General features: G+C 40.2%; 1 protein-coding gene and 1 long non-coding RNA gene across 2 annotated transcripts in view; both read left to right on the plus strand.

The window, feature by feature from the left end:
- ELP4 (elongator acetyltransferase complex subunit 4) overlaps positions 1–24,113 on the plus strand; it is a gene marked incomplete at its 5' end in the record, with an annotated part of 291,599 nt that overhangs the window by 165,844 nt on the left and 101,642 nt on the right. The window lies entirely within an intron of this gene.
- Positions 4,610–22,265, plus strand: LOC109299040. Its single transcript, XR_002097754.1, has 3 exons — positions 4,610–4,691; positions 14,859–14,866; positions 22,253–22,265. It is a non-coding gene; the product is annotated as an uncharacterized LOC109299040 (long non-coding RNA).

Here is a 24,113-nt window from a genome sequence, read left to right on the forward strand (position 1 = left end):
AACCTCATCACCAGAAGCAAACTTCCTCAGACCCAGAACACACCAAATGGATCCAGACAATGCCATGACAAGAAATGCAAAACCTGCCAACACATCTCTGCCACTGCCACAATCGCTACACCCCACAACAGAGCCATCACCATTCCCGGATCTTACAGCTGCACCTCCAGAAATGTAATATATCTCATCCAATTCACCAAATGCCCAAATGGAAAATACATAGGTGAGACCAAACAACAACTGCGCACCAGAATGAACGCACACCGGAAATCCATCAAAGATAGGAATACCCAATTACCTGTGGGGGCACATTTCTCACAAGGAAACCACTCTCTCTCCAATCGCTCAGTCCTGATCCTCAAAGGAAATTTACAAAACACTTCCCAGAGATGAGCCTATGAACTCCACTTCATCAACCTCCTGGATACTAAAAACCATGGACTAAATATAGACATTGGATTTATAACACATTATAACCTGCCTGACAGCTGACTTTGCAGGTACTTCTCCACTATTCATCCCCCTTCTCTCCCCCACACCCAGCCTGTCTCTCACCCATTGACTCCTGAATCTGCATTTTCACTGACTGCCTGTCTTGTATGCATACCAGCCCAGCCTCTGGCTTCTTTACTTTTCATTCCATCCAAGAAGAGCACACATCAACTGCTGAAACTTCCTTAGCCGGACAAAGGGTTTTTGAACCTGAAAGCTTGCTTAAATATTGTCTCCAACTGTTTAGTTGGTCTAATAAAATATATCTGATTCACCTAAAGAACCTTGTGTGCCTATGTCCTTAGATCAACACGACTACAACCTACACCCCTGACCTGTTGTGGTCTTTCTGAGTTCTTTGCAACAGAAGACTTGTTCTTTCATTTATCTGTAGTCAAAAAGCAAGTGAAAACCAAGACCTGGTATTTTCTGAGGGGTGCGTCATGCTTACTGATAGGTGCCACAAGCCTAAAAAGGTTGAAAACCAGTGATACAGTGAATAGTGTAATTTCCCACAAGAAACATTAGAAAAGTGGACTAATGTTCCAATTTCCACATTACAATTTCCAAAATATGATGAAAAAGATGCAGAGCATCTTCTGCAAAGTATATGTTATCCCAGCAAATGAGAACTATTTTCCGGAGCTGTCAATTAAAGGCATACTCATTATTAAAGGAGGTATATGAAAAATGACAAGTATGATTAAATTTCAAGTGTAGATGGGTTGCAGAGGTATACCTTAAAAATATGAACAGGTACTGTACAGTTTGAATTGAACCACAATTCATCTGTTAGATTTTAACATTTTCAATAAAAAATGGAGAATCACAATACTTACACTAATTAGCTGGTGAAGACATGTGGTGCATTTTATTGTTTTTGTTTATTGTTTGTTTTGATTGAAAGCAAATGTTTCATGTTGTAGCTACATTTCTGAACCATCAGGAAGAGTTTAACACTTCATATACATGTTTGTTTATTTCTTTTTTAAAATATACATATTCATAAAGGTACGCTGATAAGACTTCATGTTTTGAGCCTAATAAAAATGTAAAAATACTTGAGAACTTGAAAATCACACTTACTATTCTTGTTTCAAATTTCGTTTAATATATTGTTCTGTATGGTTTTATAATAAACACATTATTCCTTGAACAGGAATTAAGAGTAAAGCTGCCAGGAAGGGGTTTTGTTGTCAAAGTAGTTCCCGCCTCATGTTTTGTAAGAGATTTCATGGTCCCATTGTAAAAAGTGGATGATTTAAAACGTGTTCCCAAGATAAACTTTCCCATTGTCATTAATGAGGATGGATAATACTGAGTGACAAGTGCATTAGGAATGACACAGAAAGAGCTGTTAGATTTGTCAGAGCATATCACTTCAGGCAATGAAACTTGAGGACATTTATCTTTTTGGTAATTTTTTGTATTGTGAGGACCAGAGCTTGTGATAACTCTCACAGGTGTATTTTATCATTCTCTTGATGAAATTTAGCTGGCTTTTTAAAGATGATGCATATGACCTGTGTATTGTAATATTTAACCTTACCGTATTTCTGCTGAGTTCTTTGCAGAGAAATAATTCAGCAATAAAAATATTCATTTAATTTCTAAAAATTATTTAAAAATCAATGAACATTTACTTCCATATTTTACTTAATGAGAAATATGTATAATCTTATACCCATAGAAATGATTTTTAATATCCATCTATATTTTAATACTTCCAAAATAAAGCTTGTAAACAAGATTTAAACATTAGGATTTATGCATGTAATTTACATTGAATTTAAAAATCACATTTTTTCCATGGAAACATTTTTTTAAATATTAATCGTTGAATAATTAATAATATATGACACTTTCTAGTTTTTAAAATCTCTCCAAACTGCAGCATGCCTATCAATTTCTATTTTGAACATGCAATTGGTCACTTTTTCGCCTTGATTCATCTTCCCTGGCTGCCAACCAAATTTTGCCTCTCTATACCTTTTTGACACTAATAATGACTGAGTTTCTGTTCGTTTGCGTGCAAGATTTCCCAAGCGGCAGTTTGGGGCTGGGATAAACTATCTATCATGATTGCATACAACTAATCTGCTTTAACCAAACCACACAATGATTGAAATTACATTTGACAATTCACCTCTCCTTGGCGTGCCTGAGGTGAACATAGCTACAGACCATCCCTGGAAGGGCATAGCAACTCCTCCATATGCTGGGGAGGATCCTTTTATTTGTGTCAAGAGACTTTTAGCAAAACATGTCGAAGCAGAGAAGATTTTTTTTTTAACTTCCTTGTTTTCAGATATATTGCTGTTGCTATTCCCCAAGCAGAATGTTTTATTTTTGTAAGACATTCTCTATTAATAATTCACTAAAACTAGTAAATGCTTGTCTTAATAAGAATTTATGTCGTCTAATGTAAAAGTACATTCATTAACGTAAAAATGCAATAGGTGCATAAAATGTTATTTATTGTTTATGAGAACATTATTTTATTTACAGAACATGTGATAATCAAATATCAAACAAGATGCTTGTTATTCCGACCTTTACCAGAACTCACACCTGCTTTGAGCATTTTGATAATATGTAAGCTAGGAAAAATGACAAGGGAAAAAAAGTGTCTTAACACAATTTTTTTTAAATAACTTATAGTAGTATATATTTATTTCAAGGGTTGCAGTTTAACAAACAATAAAATATATTTATTCATGCATGTTTTCTTTAAAAAAGACAGCCTTCAGATTAGGACTTTCCATAAAATAATTTTAAAAAATTAATATAAAAGTATTTCTGCAAAGTTTCTACCTTTTTATATAATCTGTTTTGTAATATTGACCTCAGTAGTAAGTCAGGAAAATTCTGATATAGTCTCTTTCTTCACAATTGTTTTATTTCACATATGCTGAATATGTATTCTTTATGAATTAACAAATTCTAAAAATGTTCTTGATACAAAGATACGTTCAGCTAATAAAATCCTGCCCAGGGGGTAGAGGTGGGATACTTACTCTTACCTACTCTGATACTTTCCTGTTATGGTTGCAATATGTTAAACTAAATGATTCTACTTGGAAATAAAACATATTAGAGAAATGCACTCTAAAGGATTTTTTACTACCTTTTAATTTTAACAGGACATTTTGCACTTGGTATGTTTCAATCAAAACACAAAGATATGAAGCCAAATTGCCCTCTCAACTAAATGAATGTCTATCTATCTATCTAGATACAGAATATATAGACAGAGATATCTCTATATATGTCTATATCTATATTTATATAGCTGTATAGATACAAAGGTAGCCCATTACCACTATTCCCCTTCTGTTGTGTTAATTCACAGAGGTCTCATTTTTCAAAATTCAGATACAATTTTTAGGCCTTTTATTCTCCAAATTAAGGTAATGGTCTTTCTGAAATAGCTGACAGCTTCATACTGTATGTTCCTTACTTCTGGCAGTGTAGCTACAAGTACAGTATCATGTCTCTTTCAGCATTTCAGCTGACAAACCCAAAAGAACAGGACCTTGCTACATGGTTGAATCATGAAATTTAATACCTAGTGACCCTGAAATAAGGGACAACTAATTCAGCCACACAGTCATATATAGTTGATTTGCTCCAATAACACACAACATATATCCTATTTCCCATATTTACTCATTTATTACCAGTGACTTCCTTCTCCTGTGCTTTCTAAGGGCTTGGGTTTATTACACAACGTAGTGTCATATCGAAGTATCTGAGCAAGCTTTAAACAAACTTGTTCTGATACTGGAAGCAGTATAGCCACAATAGAAGTAATGCATATTACTGTAATCAGACTACTATGTTAAGGTAGCTATAATGCCTTTGGTACCCAAGTTAGCTCTAAACAAGCTAGCTTGAGTATCTCTACCTGGCACTATTGTGGTGTGTAAACATATCTTTACTCTTTGTAACAAATATTCTGCCTCTACACACTCCCAGAAACATAACTTTTTCTCAACGATGACCCATAATTTAGTATCTTCTTTTAATAAATAGCATGATGATTATGCTATGTCTGTACTGAGTGACTGGGCTAAGGCCCAGCTTGCAGCCCCATCACCTCAGGCCCTGCTGCGAGAAATACATGGGACATGTGCGTTTGGACTGTGCCTGAATGGCTTCATGTTTTAACAGGCTGAGGATGAAACCAGAAGGATCTGGTGGCCTCAGCCTGCTGGCTGTCTGTAAACTCACCAGAGGGGACCAGCAGAAAATAGGTGAGACTCTGTTCCCCCAAGGCATCACCTGGGATAACAAGGAATAACGGCCACAAATTGATTGAGAGAAGTTTCTGCCTTGATATCAGGAGACATACTTTCCTGTTAGGGCTGCCAGGCTCTGGAATGGGCTCCCAAGGGAGGTGGTGCTCTCCCCTACCTTGGGGGTCTTCAAGAGGAGGTTGGAGAGATATCTGGCTGGGGTATTATGATCCCAGCACTCATTCCTGCCCAGGGCAGGGGGTTGGACTTGATAATCTGTTCAGGTCCCTTCCAGCCTTAGAAACTATGAAACTAAGACTATCAGAATTTTTTAAATTGTTCTAATGACTGCCTTTTTTTTGCATGTAGCAGAAAGTGGACACATAATGTTATTCCTAGATGTAGAATTGCAGTTATATTCAGAAAATTACTGTGTAAAAAGTGTCCCCTTTCTTTTAATACATCTGCTGCTTATTATATATTAAGCCATATGACTCTAACTTTACTGACTGAAATGAGATTTTAAATTATTCCCCTCATCATTGTGGAGACAATAAAAATTTGGCGGAAAGATTTGGATTATTTCTGGATTTGCAAATCATCAAAAAAGCGCAAACCAAAAAAGGGACTTGGTCTTAGAATCAGTTTTCAGGTAGAGCAAATAAAGAACACTTCTGTATATGTGAACTGGTTAACTTTAAGCTAAAGTTATTGACAGAGAAAATTTGTAAAGACCTTTTCACGGAGTTAAAATTATATTTTATCTCAAGAGTGCAGAGCTGATCTTACAGGAAGTCTGAAAAATTGTTGTATTCTTTGTTTTCCAGTAGCGGAGGGCAGGGGGCAGAGCCAAGGAGGAGGGGGGGCAGTGACTGTCTCCACGTCCAAGCTCAGGTTTGGGGCCAGGGTCGCAGCTGTAATCATTGACCTCCCCACTTGTACTCAAATTGGAGACAAAGGGCTTATTTCCCCCATGTTAAATGAAATGAGTGTGTGGTACGTGTTCCAGACCTAGGACTGCACCAGCAGATGCCAAAAATCATTGACTGTCGACATCTGCCCTGTATTACCATGGGTCCAGTCAAGAGCATGTTGGCAGCCCCAGATCTATTTTAAGCTGATTGTCAATAGTGGCCCTGGACAGCCCCAGGTCCTAGGGCTATCCCCAGCCTAATCCTCAGTGGGGATTGGGCTGCCTTGTGCCTGGTCTCAGCACTCAGATGAGCACTGGGATTGGACATGGGGGCAGTCCTAGGGTCCAGGTCACACTAGTCTGCAGGGTCTAACTAGAGACAGCCCAACATCCCAGTTTGGCCCCAGCAATCAAACAGTTGGGATCTGAGGAGTTTTATACCCTAAATCAAACATTGCGCATCCTGCTATGTACATCTGGTAAATCCCAATTGTGGCATTATTTTAGCAGTTCCCAGGAGCTGGTGATTTTTAACACATTTTCAAGAAAGCATAAACTGATTTTTACATACAATAATATAGCCAACAGTGAATGCTTGTTTGTGTTGATACATCCTAATCTAAGACTTGCAGTTAGTTTTCAGCACCCAGACCTGCTGCAGTGACTTAAATTTTGCTTTCCTAGCAGTGATCATAGAATAAAAGTAACTTTTTGCTGAACTGTTCCCATGTAATCATATATCATCATGATTATACCTTACAAGGGCTATCAAATGGCACTAGCTGAAAGGAGGAGTCTCTTGACCTTAAGATGCTTAGGTTTTCTGTAGTTTTTATTTTGATTTTTGGTGTAAGCAATCAGTAGTTACCCAAAATGAGTTTGAAGTTTGTGATTTCAATCAGAAGTAAAATGACTATATTATCAAGGTGTGGGGCTTAGTAAAATCCATGCCTCTCCCTCTCCTAATTTCTTAAGACATTCTAAAATGAACAAATTTTACTTTAATAAACAAAAGGCAAATAAAGTGGTTAAGATATTTAGTAATGACAACAGTAACCAATTTTGTTAACAAATCATATGTAGAAAGAGTTAGCCATGTAGTCCAAAGCAGGTCCAGGAAGTTATTTAGACCTGCAGTTCTGGGGAGCTGTCACAGGCTAGTCGGCACTCCCTCCCCTGCCCCGCAACAGCCCAGAGCCCACATGCCCTGTGGCTCCTCTTTGTCACTTCCACCAGCACCCAGCAGCAGCTCAGCACCCACCCCGTGCCCACCCTGGACTTGCCTTAGCTGAAACCCGCACATACAGCCCCAACCCCGACCTGCCCCATACCTGCTCCAGACCGCCTGCCCACGCTGAGCAGCAACAGCAGGGGTGGTGGCTGTGAGAAACTGCTGCTGGGCACAGGTGAAAAGTGGCCATCTCCCCCGCACCACTGCCAGGCCCTTCTGGCTGCAGCTGCCCAGAGCCCATGCCTGGGCTGCCCTGTGGCTCCTCTCTAATGCTACCACTGCCCTGCTGATGGCCCAGAGACAGAAGTGACAACAGCATATAGTTGCCGCAGGGCAGACGGCACGTGGGCTCCAGACAGCTGCAGCAGAAAGGGCCTGGCCCCAAGCAGAATGCTGCTCAGCGTAGGCAGACAGTCTGGAGCAGGTGTAGAGTAGGCCAAGGTTGGGGCTGTGCACATAGATTTTGGCTGGGCCAGACCTCTTCCACTCTGGCCTGGGTGAGTCCAGAGTGGGAGCGGGGCAAGGCGGGGGCGGTGCTGTGAGCATGGGTCCCTGCCAATACCTCAGGGCTTGGTCCAGCAGCGCCAGCACATGGAAAGAGCCTCCGCTGCCTGAACTACCTAAAAATGCATTCCAGCTTTGAAGCCACCTCAGCCCCACTGTGTGCCTGGGGGTGGCAGGACGTACCATGGGCCAGACAGAGCCTGGGCCAGGCAGGACCAAGGGACCCACCAAGGACCAGTCTAAGTCCCTCCACAGACCAGATCCAGCCCACAGGCCATATTTGCCCTCCTTTAGTCTAAACGCAGGCTGAAGGCAGGGCAAGGTAGCACCTCAAAAACTAACTTTGTTCACAAAGGTATAAGCTTTCATAGGCTGCAGCCTATTTTGTCAGATGCTATGAATGGATTTGTAGAAGGTGAGTTTGAGATTACAGAATATACTGTTTTGATAGTGTTCTAGGTTTGTATTCTGCTGTCTCTTGCATACAGTTCAACTTTGGATTTACAAAATTAAGTCCAGTGACCTGTGCAGTGCAGATTGCTCATGTAACAGTTATACAAGCAGGTTGGGCAGTGTAAATAAGGTGTGGAGTTGGCTAAGGTGAACAAAACAAACATCTGTCAAAAAGCAATCTGATTTCTAAAGAAAATGTGATATGTATGTTATGGATGATGCCAGGCAGGCTTAATTATGTATTGACTTCTAACTTATGCACTTAAAAGTTTTCTTTTCATCTTCTCACTCCCAATTATGCCCTCAACCTTAACTAATTTTGACCCTAGGTTTACTAACTATCTGGATGTGTAATTACAAGAGTAGTTGAACATTACATTGCATAATGAAAATCTGTTTGTAACTTCTTAGCAGAACCATCTGTATATTACTGTAAACCAAATTTTGGATCGCATTGTTTTAATTACAGAAAGTGAAAAAGTAGCCTTTGATAACTGGTGTTTTTATTTTTTCTTGTATATTTTGTTTCTTTGAAAGGCAGTGATACAATTACATTCAACCATTGCTGGAATAATCTTTAAGTTTTAGTAAATGTGAGTATACACACTGTGACTTGTAACTGATGTTCATTGTATTTGGTGTGTACAGTTGGGTTTTGTCATTTGTAAGTAAAAAGTCAGTGCTGTGCCAAGCAAACTTAACAAACGGGTAACCCTTATGGAATGATGTTTGTGTCCTTCATTTTAGTCTTAGGCTAGGGACAGAAGTTGTACATAAACTGGTAAAAGTTATCAGAAACAGGTTTAAACCTGCAACAGAACAGAAGTTCAGCACACATTAATCAGTTTCAAAATGGCCAAACCCAGTTTAAGATAAACCTGGATGAATATAGTATCAGACTTAACTGATTTAGGTTAAACCAGTCTGTGAAACTTGTGTCCCAGATCCCCTCCTGACTCAAGTTATGTCCCAGTCCCCCCAGCATCCCAAGATATATTGCCCCCCCCACCCCTGCTAACCTCTCTTGCAGGGAAGCAGTCTAACTTTGGCTGTGCTGTCTGCTCCAGCTGAGCCAGGACCAACCTTGCCTCACAGCTGTCACAGAGCTGAGCCAGCAATGCCTCTTCCTCGCACTGTGGTCCTGCTTGTGCCTGCCAGCTCTGCAGGACAGTGGCAGGGGGAAGGGTTGGGGGAACAGAGCAACCTAGCCCTTGCCTGTGATGGTTGTTCCCCTCCCCACTCCCAGGACAGGCCCTCACAGAACCACTTGGGGGAAAGTGGGAAAGGAGTTCCCCCTCCTGACCAGCCCTCAAGCTCACTTCTGCCCACCTGGGAAGAGCCCCAGCCTCTGGGGGTTTCCCTTGACCAGCCTAGGATCCTCCCCAGCCCTGGTCTGCCCAGCTGTGGGGGGTGATTCTGCTCCACTGTGCAGCTGGGCTGGCATGAATCACTGATGCACAGGAGAGGAGTGAATGAAGCCCCCCCCATCCCAGTCTTGGTCCCCTAAGCTGGAATCTTCCCAACTGGGGGAGGCTGGGCCCTGGAGGGAGGTTTCCCCTCCCTGCCCAGCTGAGCCAGCTTAATAGGAAGAAGGATCAGGCTCTGCCACCCAGCACAAGCCCCTGATGCTACCTGGCACATTTGGTGGCTGCTGCTTATGTCAGGCTTTGGCAGAATGTGCCAGGAGGCCCAGTGGGCTTTCATAGAGTGGTAGCACTCCACAGAGAGAAGGATCGGACCTCACCACCCAGCACCAGCCCCCCCAGGCTGCCTAGCATGTCCTGCCAGAGTCTGGCACCAGTAACAGCTGGCAAGACATGCTAGGCAGCCCTGAGAGCTTGAGTCAGGTGGTGGGGCCTGATCCTTCTTTTTAGGAGCCTGCCCGCCCAGGTGACAAAGGGGGGAACACCCCCAGGGTCCAGGACCACCAGCTGGGAAGACTGCAGCTCAGGTAGCTGAGACCAGGGTGGGAAGTTTTGTCTCTCCTCTCCCCTCTTCATATCAGTGACCAGCACCAGCCCAGCCACATGGGGGCAATCACCCCTGCTCTCTGCAGCTGGGGAAATCAGGACTCAGAGGATCCTTTCCCCCTCTCCCCTGCATGTCAGTGACTGGCACCAACCCAGCCCTGTGGGGAGGAGGGGAATTGCCCTCACCACCCTCCCCCCACAGTTGGGCAGACCAGTGCTGAGGGAATCCCAGGCCAGCCTAGAGAGACGCATGGGGCTTCTCCTGTGATCAGATGCCCAGCTAGCAGAGCCAACACCAGGAGTGGGGTTCTTTCCCATTGTGGGGGCAGGCTGGGAGGTGTACTCAAGTGCCCCCCCCCCCACCTTCTGGCCTGGATCAGTGCAGGCCTCCACCTGCCTCTTCCAATTGCAAACTGAATGTCAGCTCACTTCATTATTGGTTTAATCTATGCAGTTTAGAGAAACCTGCGAAGACTGAATCAATTCCACCTTAGGCTTTTTGACTGTCTGTACTTAGCCTTGGTGTCATGATGAGACAGATGATACAAAAATGGGACAAATATCAGTTAGGATGGAACGGTTCTTATAAAAGAAAACTAAAAAAAAATGTCCTCCCTTGGTTCTGAGCAGATGCTTGTAGAACATACATACATACATACATACATACATATATAATTTTTTTTTAAAGGTGCAGGGGAGATCACTTCTGATAGCATGTTAGGGGAATGAACTGTGATAAACTTACCTGTATAGGATTCTAGACCCTTTTTGATGGACTTATGCCTTAGGGCTGCCTAGTCGTGTGTGGTTTTCTACATCCCAAGTAGTTACAGCAGTTGGCAGTGTAGGGGCTGACAGTTATAATTTTTCAATACATTAAACTCTATATGCTACAGATAAAGGCAGAGTAAATTTTAGCCTACAATTCAAGGAAGAAAAGATTTCTCTATCAATTTTCTGTATGTCTAAAATAAGGAAAGAAGAAAGAAACTCTTATTTGAAAATATAGCATATATACTTTTTCTCACATTCACTTGTGGAAAATATTTTTAAGGAATATATCATATCTGTTCATTATAATTTAATTTTTTTTCTCCTTGTATTACCAGCTACTTTTTATGTTGAAAAAATATAACAAGAAAAAATACCCAAGATTATCTAAGGAGGGAATATAATTCATTTTTATCTAGAGTAGTTCTAGGAAATGATACAGTAAAAATTAACTTTGTATCTGCATGCTAGAGTGCTTAAGAAATAGATTTAACTTACTATTTCAAATTTTTTCTTAATTCTGTCTTTTGGTAGCTTAGGTGTGTGTATATGGCTTTTTTGTTAATAACTCAACTGAATTTGTTTGGTGGGTTATTGACTACGTCTGTGGCTGCTTGCAGACATGGTGGGGAAGGGGGAGAATGGTGCTTTACTTTAAACTCTGCACACCCCCACACCAAGCCTGCTGGCATTAGATTTATGACCCAGATACCTTGTTCCAGACGGACCCAAACTTGCAGACCAACCACAACCTCTGTATTGGATAGTAGGCAAATTTAATTGATACACAGTGATAGGAGATGAGAATAATGCAAACAGTTCTATATCTACCAGTCATACAGTTATCATAGAGGGAAGGTGCATCTGGCCAGTCAGTGAGCTTCACCCTGAAGTTCTCTCTTGAATGTCAGATGTCAACAGCCTGGAGATTGAAGGCCAAGGCCCACCCCCCGCTTTGGGGAGGGTGAGACGAGCTGGTGGTGTAACCTCAGGTTCCCCTCTCAGGGACACTTTGCTGCTCTGAAGTCCCTCATTTTTTATTCTTTCTCCCCTCTTATGATTCTTCGTTCCTGGGCATCATTGATTAGTTTCCCCAACTTCTGTATAGATTGGGCACTTTAGTGGAGCTTTTAGGCACTTTTATCTAATAGCTGATTCAATCAGCTATTAGATAAAGTGCCAAAAAAGCCCCACTAAAGTGCCTGGTCTATACAGATGCTGCAGAGACAGGTCAAAGTAACATACTGCTGCTTCCATTAAAACACAAGGGTTATTTCAGGGTTTTTTTCCATCCACGTCAGTCAGAACCCTATATGCTCAACATTTAGTAATATACCCACATGAGCCGGTAATTTTACAATGCTGTAATTGTCTCTTTCTTGAGGATAAATTTGTAAAAGAAAGTAATGATAAGACTAAGAATTTAAGATGTTTTTTCCACCACCCAATGCTTGTAATTAAAACCCTTTTTCAGAATAAAATATAATTAAACATTCAAAATGTAATGAAAGCTTTGTTAAAAAGTAAGCAAGTTAGATTTTTACTGTTTATATTTTAGTTTGATTTTCAAATTACTACAGACTTCCTTACCTACTTAACAATGATTTGTGACAGTCTCGTTAAGTATGCTTTGGGCGTGAAATAGGTGAAAACTAAATCACCTTTGTATTAAAAAAGCATCATTTTAAAACTAGCTTTTAAATTAAATTGTTGCTTCCAGAAGCTGAAGAAAGGGCTTTAACTTGCCTTTAAAAAGAATTATGATTTTTTCAAGTGAGAATACATAAGTATTCAAGTAAAATATCCCACTGCAAAAATGTGCAAAAAAGTTCCGTTTGGGGATTTGGACTTGGAAGGAAGTAGGTTGTTTTGTTTTTTGCAAGCAGTGAAAATTGTTTATATACAAGATTCCCATAAATACTAAACTACTGGATACTGATAATATTTGTAAAAATGTGAAGATTTCATATTGCCAAAAGTGGGCATTAAGGTACATATTGCTAGGGCCTGGCTTACATTGTAGGCCCAGCTCACAGTGCAGCAGCTCTTTTAATGCTGGAGTTCCTGCCCCTGCTCCCTGGCCCCACCCACTGCTGATTGGTGGAGGGGCCCCATTGCTAGCTGCTCACTCCTGGTGGCCAGGAGCAAAAACTGCAGTTCTTGCCTCCTGCCACTTGCTGCTGACCAAACAGGAGGCAAAAAGCATGACATTTAAAACCTCAGTTTTTGCCTCCCAGCCATCAGGAATGAACGGTGGGGCCAACAGAGCCCCTCCTCAAATCAGTGGGGAGTGGGAGGGGGCTCATGGGGAGAGCTCCAGTATTAAAGGAGCTGTTGCACCATAAGCTGGACCTGCAACTTAAAACAGGCCCTACATGTTAGTAATTCAAGTTCCTCCGCAATCAAACGGAGCTGTACACTCAACTATAGTTCAACACCTTTCAAAACTGTGTAAAACTATCATCTTAGTGGCACATAAAATCAACAGAGGATTTTGTAGCAAGTGTCATTACAGCCAGGTAGTTTTGTAAAGCTAACACTCGTGACTTAAATAATAATAATTGTACTGAAAATAAAATAATTGCAAAGACTGTTTATGCTGGAGACTGACTTCAGTGGCCCAGTAGGACCCATCTTAGTAAGTGGCTTGCAGGAATCAAACATACTATGTTGCAACATACTATTTCTAACTTCTCTGGCAAGCTGTGTTAAATTTCAGTTCAAGAAAGAACTGGTCACCATATGAGTTATTTTATCTCTAGTTCTAATATCAGATCCTGCCTGCAATTTTTAATTGACATATTCTATTAATTCAGGTTACTTGAGGCTTCAAAAAACACACTGGTTCTAAAGGAGACTGGGTTGGATCAAGTATGGTTTCTGGTACAGTGAATGATCACAGAAGAGCACCTCCTCATGACATACACACATTACAATGCAGTGAGCATTGACAAAGTATAACAGAGCCACCCAATGCTTCCTTACCCATTTCGTGAAACATGAAATTTGTGTTGTAGCATTCTGTCAGTATGTAATGACGTTATTATATGTTTCAGAGTTTGCATTTTGATATCACAGTATTGGCTGGTTTTTTTGGGGTGAGCATCTTTCACACCAAGCAGTAATGAAGTATTTTCCAACAGTTTTCCCAACACTGTGAATTTTGAATGTAAAGCATTCTTGTTCAGCATTCTGAAGAAGAATAAAGAATGCTGTACATTCTAGCTTCATTCCAACTGGTGGTCCAATAAAAGATATCACCAAACAAAATCCTTGCCTCTCACTTAGAACAGTTATGTAATTCATTTCATTCTGATTACCTATTACACCCATTATTGTGGCCTGAATTATAGATCCTTTTTTTCCCCAAATGTTTCCTCCACTTCGTGATTCATTTGTATAGTTTTGAAACAAAACCATTCCTTGATGGATTCTGTGCCTGTAGCCTCTGAAGTTAGCTATATATAAATAAACCACAGAAAACATGAACATCTAACAAGCAATCTAACTGACTTGGCATAATTTTTGCGCTTACTGTACATTACAAAACTGCAGGTGAAATTCAAACCCATACTTGAGGGATTCCAGTGCTTGTACCTTTGCTTACACCAGGGCTGTCCAACTTCTGGATGGCCACATGTCCTCTGGCTACATGCCACATGGGCAGCATCCTGCACACCATAGGTCCCCTCCTTGCAGCATGGTGGCTGCCACTATGCCACATGGGATCCTGTGGTCCTTCTGAGCCCACTGGCTATAGGTTCCCACAGTCCTGCATGTCATACCATTGCATCTGCCTCTGGGGACAGGGGCAGGAGGTAGAAGCTGGAGGAGGAAAGAGAAGCCTGGAGACAGCAGCAGAGAAGTGACTGGGGAGCAGTGCCTGGATCAGGAGCCTGGGGTCTCCAAGTTAATCCCTCAGCAGCCACATACAGCCCACAAGCTGCTAGTTGAATATCCCTGTTTATACCGAGAAGGTGAAGATTCCCCTCTCAGCCACAGGTCTGTCATGGAGAAAGATCTCATGGTATTCTAATTTAGTGTCATGGAACAGGCCTCTAAGCTGGATTCCTACCTTTAATTTAGGAGCACCAGTTGTGCAGTTCTCATATAGTCAATCATTTCTTCAGTGCTCTTGAGTACTTCCACTCCTTTCTTTGTCTGGCACATTGCAGAAAATGAGTGCTGACCAAAATGTTCACATTTTAGATGCATCTGTTTAGATGCATCTGTCTCACTGTGTGATGATGCACAAGGTTTGGAGAATCGTTACAGGTCCTTACCAGCTCAAAGGGTTCCATAGTCTAGCAGTGGAAGAATACTGCATGAATTATTCTCTTAAATTGTAGAATAGAAATGAAGGAAGAGGGTAAGAGGAGGAAAAGCATAATAAGAATATTAAGGTTACAGGGAGACCAGGAACCTAGGTGGCAAAAGGGAGAATTTGCTGTGGTGTACAGAAAAAGGGAAGAAAGAAAAAAGAACAAATATAAGGAGAGGATTAGTGGAGAGAGGTGAGGGTGGAAGAGCTCACTGAATAAATTGGCTAAATTAAATAAAGGAATTGGAAGGCAGAGAGGTGGAGAGTGAGGGAGAGGAAGCTAATAATGCATTTGAGGAGTTAGTTAGGAAGCTCACTAAGTTACATGGGGGAAGGTTGTGCAGCCTTCCAAAGACATGATTTACTAAAATAGTCAAGGATAAGTTTTGACTCCTCTATTTTTCTTAAGAGAAAGACGGTAATTTTAATTATCAGCACAAGAAGTATGCAACACTTTAACCTCCTCCAATATTTAGTGCAACAGTATTTCCTAAGTATGGCAGTTCGTTTCAGATGCCCTACTCTTGTAGATTTCTCAGACTTTAAGAAGCATTGCAGTCCAATCTTGGTGATTTTAAATTCATTTATTGCTTCTACTGGGATTTAACAGTTCCTAGGAAGCAATTATTATCTTAGTACAAGTGCATGAGATGCTACCTGTCAATGAGTACTTGGGGAATCCTTAATATGCAGATCACTGACCTGATAAACTGTAACAGCTCCAAGGGAGTTGTTATGGTCTGTCACATCAATGAGTACTTAGGGACTCTTTAATATGTGGATTATTGGGACAGTAAGAACGGCTGCAGTCCATTGTGTCAGTGCAGCTGTTTCACATGAGCACTAAGATAGTATACTAAACAGCCTTACAAAACGTAATTGAAAAGCACTGACTGTGCTTATACAGTAACCACAATTTTAAATGAAACAAGCATCTTTTTTCAGTATGCTTTTGCCAAAACAGCAAATGAAGGCTCTAATCAACATCCTAGACTTACTGCCTGTGAAGATTCTGCGAAAAGAATAGCCATTTTAAGTTCATTTGGAGGTATGCCAGAAAGAACTCAAACATCTCTCTGCCTGTCTTATTTTTCTTGTCACCCTGTCTGCAACTTCAGAACTGGGAAAACAAACACCTAGAAACTTGTTCCTGATCCAGCCTTTTATTTGTTAAATTTTTACATGGAAAATATATTGACACCTAAATATTCTCTTGGTAAGTCATAGATCAGATTCAACAGTTAGAGCTGTGTTTTAAGAAATTTGTAACATGAAAGCTAGATGAATTTTAGCTGTGATATTTCTGTTACATTATCCTCTGATCTTGTTTTATTTTGTATTATTCACATTTTTCTGCTTTAAAATAAAGAGCAGTATTGGTGGAACTGTACTGAGGCTGCCAGCTGGCATTCTCAGATAGAAGCATGAAGTTGGGTTCTTTGTACTGTTCTCAAAAGGGTCAGAAATTCGATTCAGATACTGTGCCAGACATGCTGCATATTTTTCCCTCAAATTTTCTATTAATGCATCAGTATAAATGGCTCTTTCCGACTGGAAGGGAGGATTCTTACACGAGATAGCCTTACTGATTGATGGTGTTAGCAATTTGTTTTTTTCTGTGTATTTTGTGGGAATATAGTGAGCTTTCAGTCTTATTTTTCCTTTGGTTCCTTTTCTAAAACAATTAAGGTTGACAGTTTTTACTATTATTGCATGAAAAACAAAAATGAAAAGTCAGAATTACAATGAAATTATGGTGTCTTCTGTCTGGATGAGAGTTTTAAGTTCTGTAGTGCCAGCCAGATGGTCCCATTAACTCCTATTGCTCCAGAGAAGCACTTCAGCTATATTATTATAATTACTATTATTTTTCTAATGTATGTAAAACCATATTTCCTGTTGTAGACTGATAGAGCAAACAGTGACAGCCATCTAAAAGTCAGCCATCCTCTGTCTGTGAAATGAAAGTTTACTACAATGAATCAGTTCATCCTTGCTAAAGCAGAGTTAAAAATATTTGTCCAAACTTTAGAGCATATGCATGTTGCAGGTACCTGACTAAGGCATGAAAAAACAAAATTCAGATGTATGCCTTAAAATTCAGATTTTAGTAGGCACTTTCATTTAATCAGTTTACCAAACTGTAGTCACCTGGAGCAGTTCTTGCCTTTTGTACGTGCTCCTGTTTGGGAAATGAAACTATAGGGATGTTCAAAGAATCTTTTGATCTCTTTGAATCATTATTAAAACCAATATCTAGCATTAATTACCTAATGATTTGCACAAATGGAAATTAGGGGGTGACTGGCTAGGCTGCAGTACTGCAGAAAAGGCCATAGTGGTTTTGGTGGACCTCAAAGCTAAATACAAGTCAACAGTATACTTTTGTTCCAGAAGGGGAGAAAAGGCCACAGCATGCTGCAGGCATGCTCAACCCTGTGCTTGTAGGCCAGAACTGGCCTACAGAGCCATGTCATCTGGCTTGTAGAACTTGTAGGGCCTGAAAATTTGACATTGGGGGAGTGGTAGCAGCATTAATTGCCACTTCCCTGCTAACAGATCTCCAGATCCATGGGGAACCCAGTAGGCCAGATAGTATGGGCCCTGCACACTAGAGCAGAAGCACAGGGATAGGGTGGCATGGGGCCCAGTCTAGGTGCTGCCCCTCCTCCCACCCCCTATCCAGGGATCCAGCTCATGGACTGGGCCAATGCCACTCATCCAGCCTTCAGGGCTAAAAGGTTGAGAGCCACTGACATTCTGGTTTATACTAACAGAAGTGTTGCCTGTAAATCAAGGGAAGTGATTTTTCCATTTTATTCAGTACCAGTAAAGCAGTGTCATTTTGGGCCACCATACTTCAGGAAAGATTCTATACACATTGGGAAGAGTCTAGCAGAGAGCAACAAAAATGACTAGGCATTTAGCAAACACAACTTTTGAAAAAAGGTTGGAAGAACTGGAATTATTTAGTCTTAAGAAAAAAAGACTGAGGGGAGGGATTTGATAAGTCTTTAGATACACTGGAGATAGTTATAGAAAGGGTTAGTGAGAGAGTCTTCTTCAGGGCTTGGGACAGGACAAGGAGTAACAATCTTATTAAATTGCAACAAAGGAAGTTTAGGTTGGATATTAAGAAGAACTTTCTATCTATGAGGGCAGGTATGCATCAGAACAGATTACCCAGAGGGATTGTGGTATCTCCATCCTTGAAGGTTTGTTTAAGAAAAGGTAAGAAGCACTTGGCTAGAATGGTTTAGGCAAGGTTGGCTACATGACCTCTTGAAGTTCCTTCCAGCCCTACTTTTGTATGGTTCTAAGATGCTGGAGTATAATAAAGCTTAAATGCTTAGGCCTGGTTAATTTTTCTTGTATGTAGCCTAATTGTCAACCTATGTGACAGGTTTCACAAACTCCTTGGTGCAGAAAGGACTATATATATATAACCCAACTACTGTATTCTGTAAGGAAATCTAGTCCCCTTAGCTGGACAAAATGTACAAACTTAAATGTTGTAACTTGTGAGGAAATATAAACTGTTATGTGTTTAACTGCTTCAGCCCTGCATGATGATAACGTAGTACTGGTGGTGTTTCACAAACATTTTAATATATACTTAATTAAAATAAAACAATATAGATGTTAAAGCATCAAGTCAGTTTGTACCTGATGGCTCTAATGCTGATGAAATTAAATACAGGTCTAGGTTGATTGGTTTCAGTAGTTACTCTAGTATGTTGATTTCCAACCTATTGGAGGCACATTACTGCTGGAAATAATCTAATAACCTTTGAAGGCTTATTTGGGATTATGACATTATGAATGCATCTTCTGCATAAAGGAAGACAGAGATAGGGTCATTCAGTGTCATGGGTGTGTGGAATTGATTCTTTCTTAGCACCTGTTTTAGATCATTCAAAAATAAATTAAAAAGTAGCAGAGTAAACATCTTTGTTGAACCCATCTTTATTGGGAAACTGTTGTACAGGGCATTGCCTAGATGTCCTAAATTTGATAAGTAAGTAATGATTAGTTTTTGGAGAGCTTTATCCATCATTGTTATTGTCAGTTTCTTCCATACGTTTAATCTCTCTGTGGACTCAAAAGCTCTGTTTAGATCTATGAAGGCTACATACAAATGATTCTGGGGTTTTTTTACGTGTTTAAATGCTAAATAGTGCAGCATTAAGCAATGGTACATGCAAAAATAGCCTTCTAAGGTATTGTTTTTGGGGAATGGTAGGAGACCATAAGTTTGTTTTTTTTACAGGAAAAGAAACTAGAGGTGGGGGTATTCTTTTAAATGCCTTGTTTGAAAATGCCTCTGTTTTGGCAAAAAAACCCAAAAAACAAAACTGGAATAAGCACAGAGAAAAAGTGAACGCTAGGGCAAAACTAGCTTTGGGCAGAGTTTTTATCCTTTTACAATAAGACAGAAAAGTAGTCTTGGCAGCACGAAAGAGCTGTAGATCTTAGGTAGAGTCCATTTTATTGTATGGAGCAGAACTTTGGTGTGCTGACCCTATGGTCCAACAAAAAAACAGAAAAGATTTCTAATTACTTTTGAAGACAGCGTTTATCTCTACCTAATTCTACAGTGGGAGGCTCGTGCACTCTGAAACTGGACTGATAAATGTGAGCATCTTAGTTTAATTAAGAACTCTAAACTACCGGATAAAAATCAGATCTTTTACACCTACCAGATACCCTAAGAAATGCATTCTGGCAATTCTTCCTTTTCCAGATAAACCCTTGTTTGGATGGTTAAATAACATCCATATTCTCTTCCAATCAAATGGCCTGGGAAATGTAGTTAAGATTCATGATCCAAAATTTCCCCTTTATTTAAAATACAATATAAATTTAAGAATGAAAGATACCAATGTGCAGGAAGTGAGATTTTCTCAAACTTTGCCTTTTTTAAGATTAATGAGGCACTCCTTTGGCCTGAAAACCGAGTTGTCTGTGCAAAACTACAAACAACGACAGACCATCTCCAAGTAAAAGGAGAAAGGATCTCTCCATTAATGGGAAATTTTAAATCTTGGCCAGTCTGGCTTCTCTAACAATTGGAAGCCTGTCCTATACTCCTTAGGTGTGTTTTCATTACTTGCGCAAAGAATAAGGGCCAAAATCAAATAGCATTCCCCTGCTTTGTTTTATTGTCCATCTTCAGTGTATTTTTTTTGTATCATCATATAGTACATTCTGTTTTAATTTTATGTAAACTGGTAGAATGAAAAATTATATTGTATGCTTTTAGTAAAAGTTATAGATGATATACGTTTTATTTTATTCTATATAATTTTAGTATACATTTTATTGTATTGCTTTATCAAAAGCTGTAAATAAACTATTACTGCTACTACTCCAATATGGATTTTTTCCATAATTTAAAATTGATAACTAATGTAGAAAAAGCCCTATTCCAGAATTCAGAGAAAATTGTCTTTAAAAGGTTTGTGTACTTTCACATGTTTTTTCTTTGCATATAAAGGAATGTCATGTAGGTGAAGCATAAAACTGCAAGTTTCATGGTGTTAGAATTTTAAACACAGTTTTTCCATTTCTGTAGGACTAAATTAAAAACTCAACTTTCAAGTATACATTGTGAAAGTACTGAAAAGCTGCCTGGTTTGTGTTGGTCCCATTACTACTTCATCTCTATCACTGGGGAAAGTATGGGAACATGAGGAACGTACATTTATGCTTGTATTATTAGAAAAAAGCCAGAGTCAACATTCTCATGGAATCTGTTTAAAAAAAAAAAAAACTTGTGCAAAAAACTCATTTTAAGCTTAATATTCTAAGCGGACAAGAAAGGGGAAGAAGTATTGCATCTTGCTTTCAATTTTACTTTTAAAATGTTAGCTTATCTCCTGTTTTGTATGTTATCATACATGCTACACGTGCCCAGAATAAACTGATACACAGTATAGTCTAATTTAACATTTTAAAAAATGAAATAATTACAGATTCAGACTTTTAAATTCACTAGAGAGGTTGGATTAATGGTGGGGGGGTTTTTCTATCTAGTAATGAAGAACTTAGAAGTTCTATCTGAATTAAGACCTGAATAAGTTGATAACCTGTTGTAGCTGTCTAAGAACCTGATGCTACTGTCTTTTTCTGAGATCTGGGTGAGATATGAGAAGCAAAGACTAATCAGAGAGGTTGGTTAGGCTTTTAAGGTGACCATCCAATGTACACCCAAGTCCTCAAAGAATCTGGACCCATGTTGCTTATTAAAATATAAGAGTTTCAGTATCATTGTATTAAATTTTATTTCAAATCCACCTATAGGAATAAAATCAGTAAATCATTTAGTATTAAACAAAAGAAGTAGGAGATCAACAATCAGTATCATCCCCTAAATTAGTGTAAATATTGAATGATTATAACAATCACATTTGGCAAATCATCTACCATGTGCTCATAGCCAGAGGTATGGGTCAAAGATAGGCACCATTTATTTATTTGTATCTTGATTTTTTTTTTCTCTGTTGTGTGTGGTCTTAGAAATTCTGAAGTGTCAGTTCTCTATAGGTGGGTGCTGACCCAAGGGGTGAGGCTTCTAAACCACACCTTTATTTCTTATGGTTTGCAAACCTTTATTCTGCTTTACAGCATCTCCTTCCTTCAAGGCCTTTGAAATATTTGATGCAAGGCCTAATTTTGAGCCATACATACCACTTTCTCCAGTCAGGTTCAGACTACATCATTTTCACCAAGGATTTTTCTGCGGGGTATCTTTTATTGAGCTAGCAGTATAGCTAGAAGGGACATAGTCAAGCTTTCAAGTACCATGAATCTTTTCTCAGGTACATGGTACCCAAAATTTTGCTTCTAACCCTCCCAGCGTCCTTAGCCTTCACATTTCTCCTGGACCATTATGGCTGTATTACCCCAACTCTACCACATCATTTTTAGTTACTGTTTAATTTTTTTTAAGTTCTGTTTTAAATCAGAAAATCTGAAGCATTCAGTGTTTTGACATATCACTGAGCCTGTCTGTCACACCCCTTTCCATTTTTTTCTCCCTTCCAAAAATAAGTTTGGATACAAGAGGCCATTTTTGATTAAATTGATACTGTCTTATTTAAATGGATAGGTCTTCAGAGGATATTTTGCCTTTGATTTACAGAATGTTCAAAGTAAATCTCCTGTAGAAATAGTTGAATGAAGAAAAACTCTAGTAACAACTTGTCAATCAACAGTCACCCAACAGCAAAATTAAAAACAAGTTTTGACTAAGCATATGATGGATACTTATGATTCTTTTAAAAATGACAGTCTTTTCTCTCGTATTTTGGAACTGAATTATGAGTAAAGCAGCTTACCTTCCTCTTAGAGTCATAGAAAATTAGGGCTAGAAGGGCCTGAAGAGGTCATCTAGTCCTGATCCCTGCTCAAGGTAGGTTCATCCCTATCTAAACCATTACTCCTTATCTTATCCCCTGCCACAACAGAGAAGAGTGTATTATCATTTTTTTTATAACCATCCTTGTATTTGAAGGCTTATTAAATCCTATCCCTTCAATCTTCCTTCTCAAGACAAAGTAATCCTAGTTCTTCCAACCTGGTTTCACAAGTCATGTTTGCTGGAGATCTTATTATTTTTGTTGCTTTCTACTAGACCATTTCCAAATTATCTGCATCTTTCCTGAAGTGGGGTGCCCAAAAAAGACATGGTACTCCAGGTGAGTACATTTCTGATTTCTGCTTCCATTCCCCATTGAACCTGGTTTAAAATCAGCCAGTATTCAAAGGCATTCTTTCCCTGCTTTATCAAATGGACCCCTTCCCTTCTTGCCACTCCTTAAAACACCACACTGTGGTCAGGAAGCCAGAGTCCTACTGAAGGCATATACTCACTGAGAGTTGTTGCTCTTCGACATTTCTTGCCCGGGCCTTCACAAAGAATGGTATCACCAACCACCACCATTCTTCCCTTCCTCTTGGTAGCAGTGGTTTTAATCCCCCCTAGCCTTTAAGGGGCAAGGCTTGGTCTCTTCTACCAATGAAAGAAAGATTCCTCTCCTGAGTTTTATATCTGTTCTTTGTCTGGACAGCAGGAGGGATCAGAAGAGAAGCACACTTTCTGTTGCCAAATGTGACCAGTTGCCAGCTTCTACTTTCATGAGAACACAAACCTTCCTTACTCTCCAGTGCCTTCCCTGGCTATCCCTCTTCCAAAGTACTGGAAATCTTGTGCATTGTGTCAGTGAAGTCCACATGTACATGACTGCTTCTGAGCCTATCTCAATCATCTCCCTTACCTGATCTTGACTTGAGAAAGGTTAATTTAAATGGAATGAAAAATATAGATGGGTGGAGGATGCATCCTATGTTAGCTGTTGTTTTCACAGTTGTATCACCCTGAAGATCCAAAAGGAATAGCACTGATGCCACATGATACCCCTTCATTCTCACCCTATGTAGTTCATAAGCTCTGCAGATCTAAGAATGCTAGCTGAGAGTAGATAGGGTTGGTCGTCTGTTCTTTGCCTCTGTGGTCAAGTAGCCCACTTCCAGACAAGTATGGCTGCGTGGTATGTGGCACTTCAGATGCATCTGTGGCGCCACATGTCACACATTCAGGTGTTCTCCATGCTGCAAGGGAGCAGCGCAGGGGGTGGGGTGGGGAGGGCTCGACCTCTGGATATCCAGGGGTCAAAAAGTCCGCGGGGGAAAAAAAATGGAGCAGCATACACAGGAGCAGTGTGCGCCACTCAAAAGCGGAGCCTAGGTAACTGGAGCCATGCTTCAGTTGCCGGCCAGGCTCCAAGCAGCAGGATCACTGCTGCTACAGCCCCGGGAGGCCCCCATGGCCCAGGGAAGGCTACTGGGGCCAACCTAGTGCTGGCCCCAGCCTCCCCTACCTCACCCAGGGTAACTTGCCATGCCGCTGCTTAATGTCCCTGGGGAACCAAACATCCACACTTGTCTAGACATAGCTGTAGAGGCCTAGAGCTCTGGCCACACAATTTCGTAGCCAAATTGTTATGGGGAACTGATGGCAATATAAAGGTACTCAACACCCATGTTAAGTTCACCCAAGATACAGTGTTTGAATAACCAGAGTCCTTCCACCTTTCCAGAAGGTATGGAAGCCTCATGTCCTCATCAGTAGAAATGTGTAATCCTTGCAAACAGCTATAACATAGTAAGCTGTAGAGATTAAACTAAATGGAGAAAGGATTCATTCCAGTCAAAGTAT

This window comes from Gavialis gangeticus, unplaced genomic scaffold (assembly GCF_001723915.1).
Source record: "Gavialis gangeticus isolate Ggan-Ray unplaced genomic scaffold, GavGan_comp1, whole genome shotgun sequence".
In the NCBI taxonomy this organism is placed as follows: domain Eukaryota; kingdom Metazoa; phylum Chordata; order Crocodylia; family Gavialidae; genus Gavialis; species Gavialis gangeticus.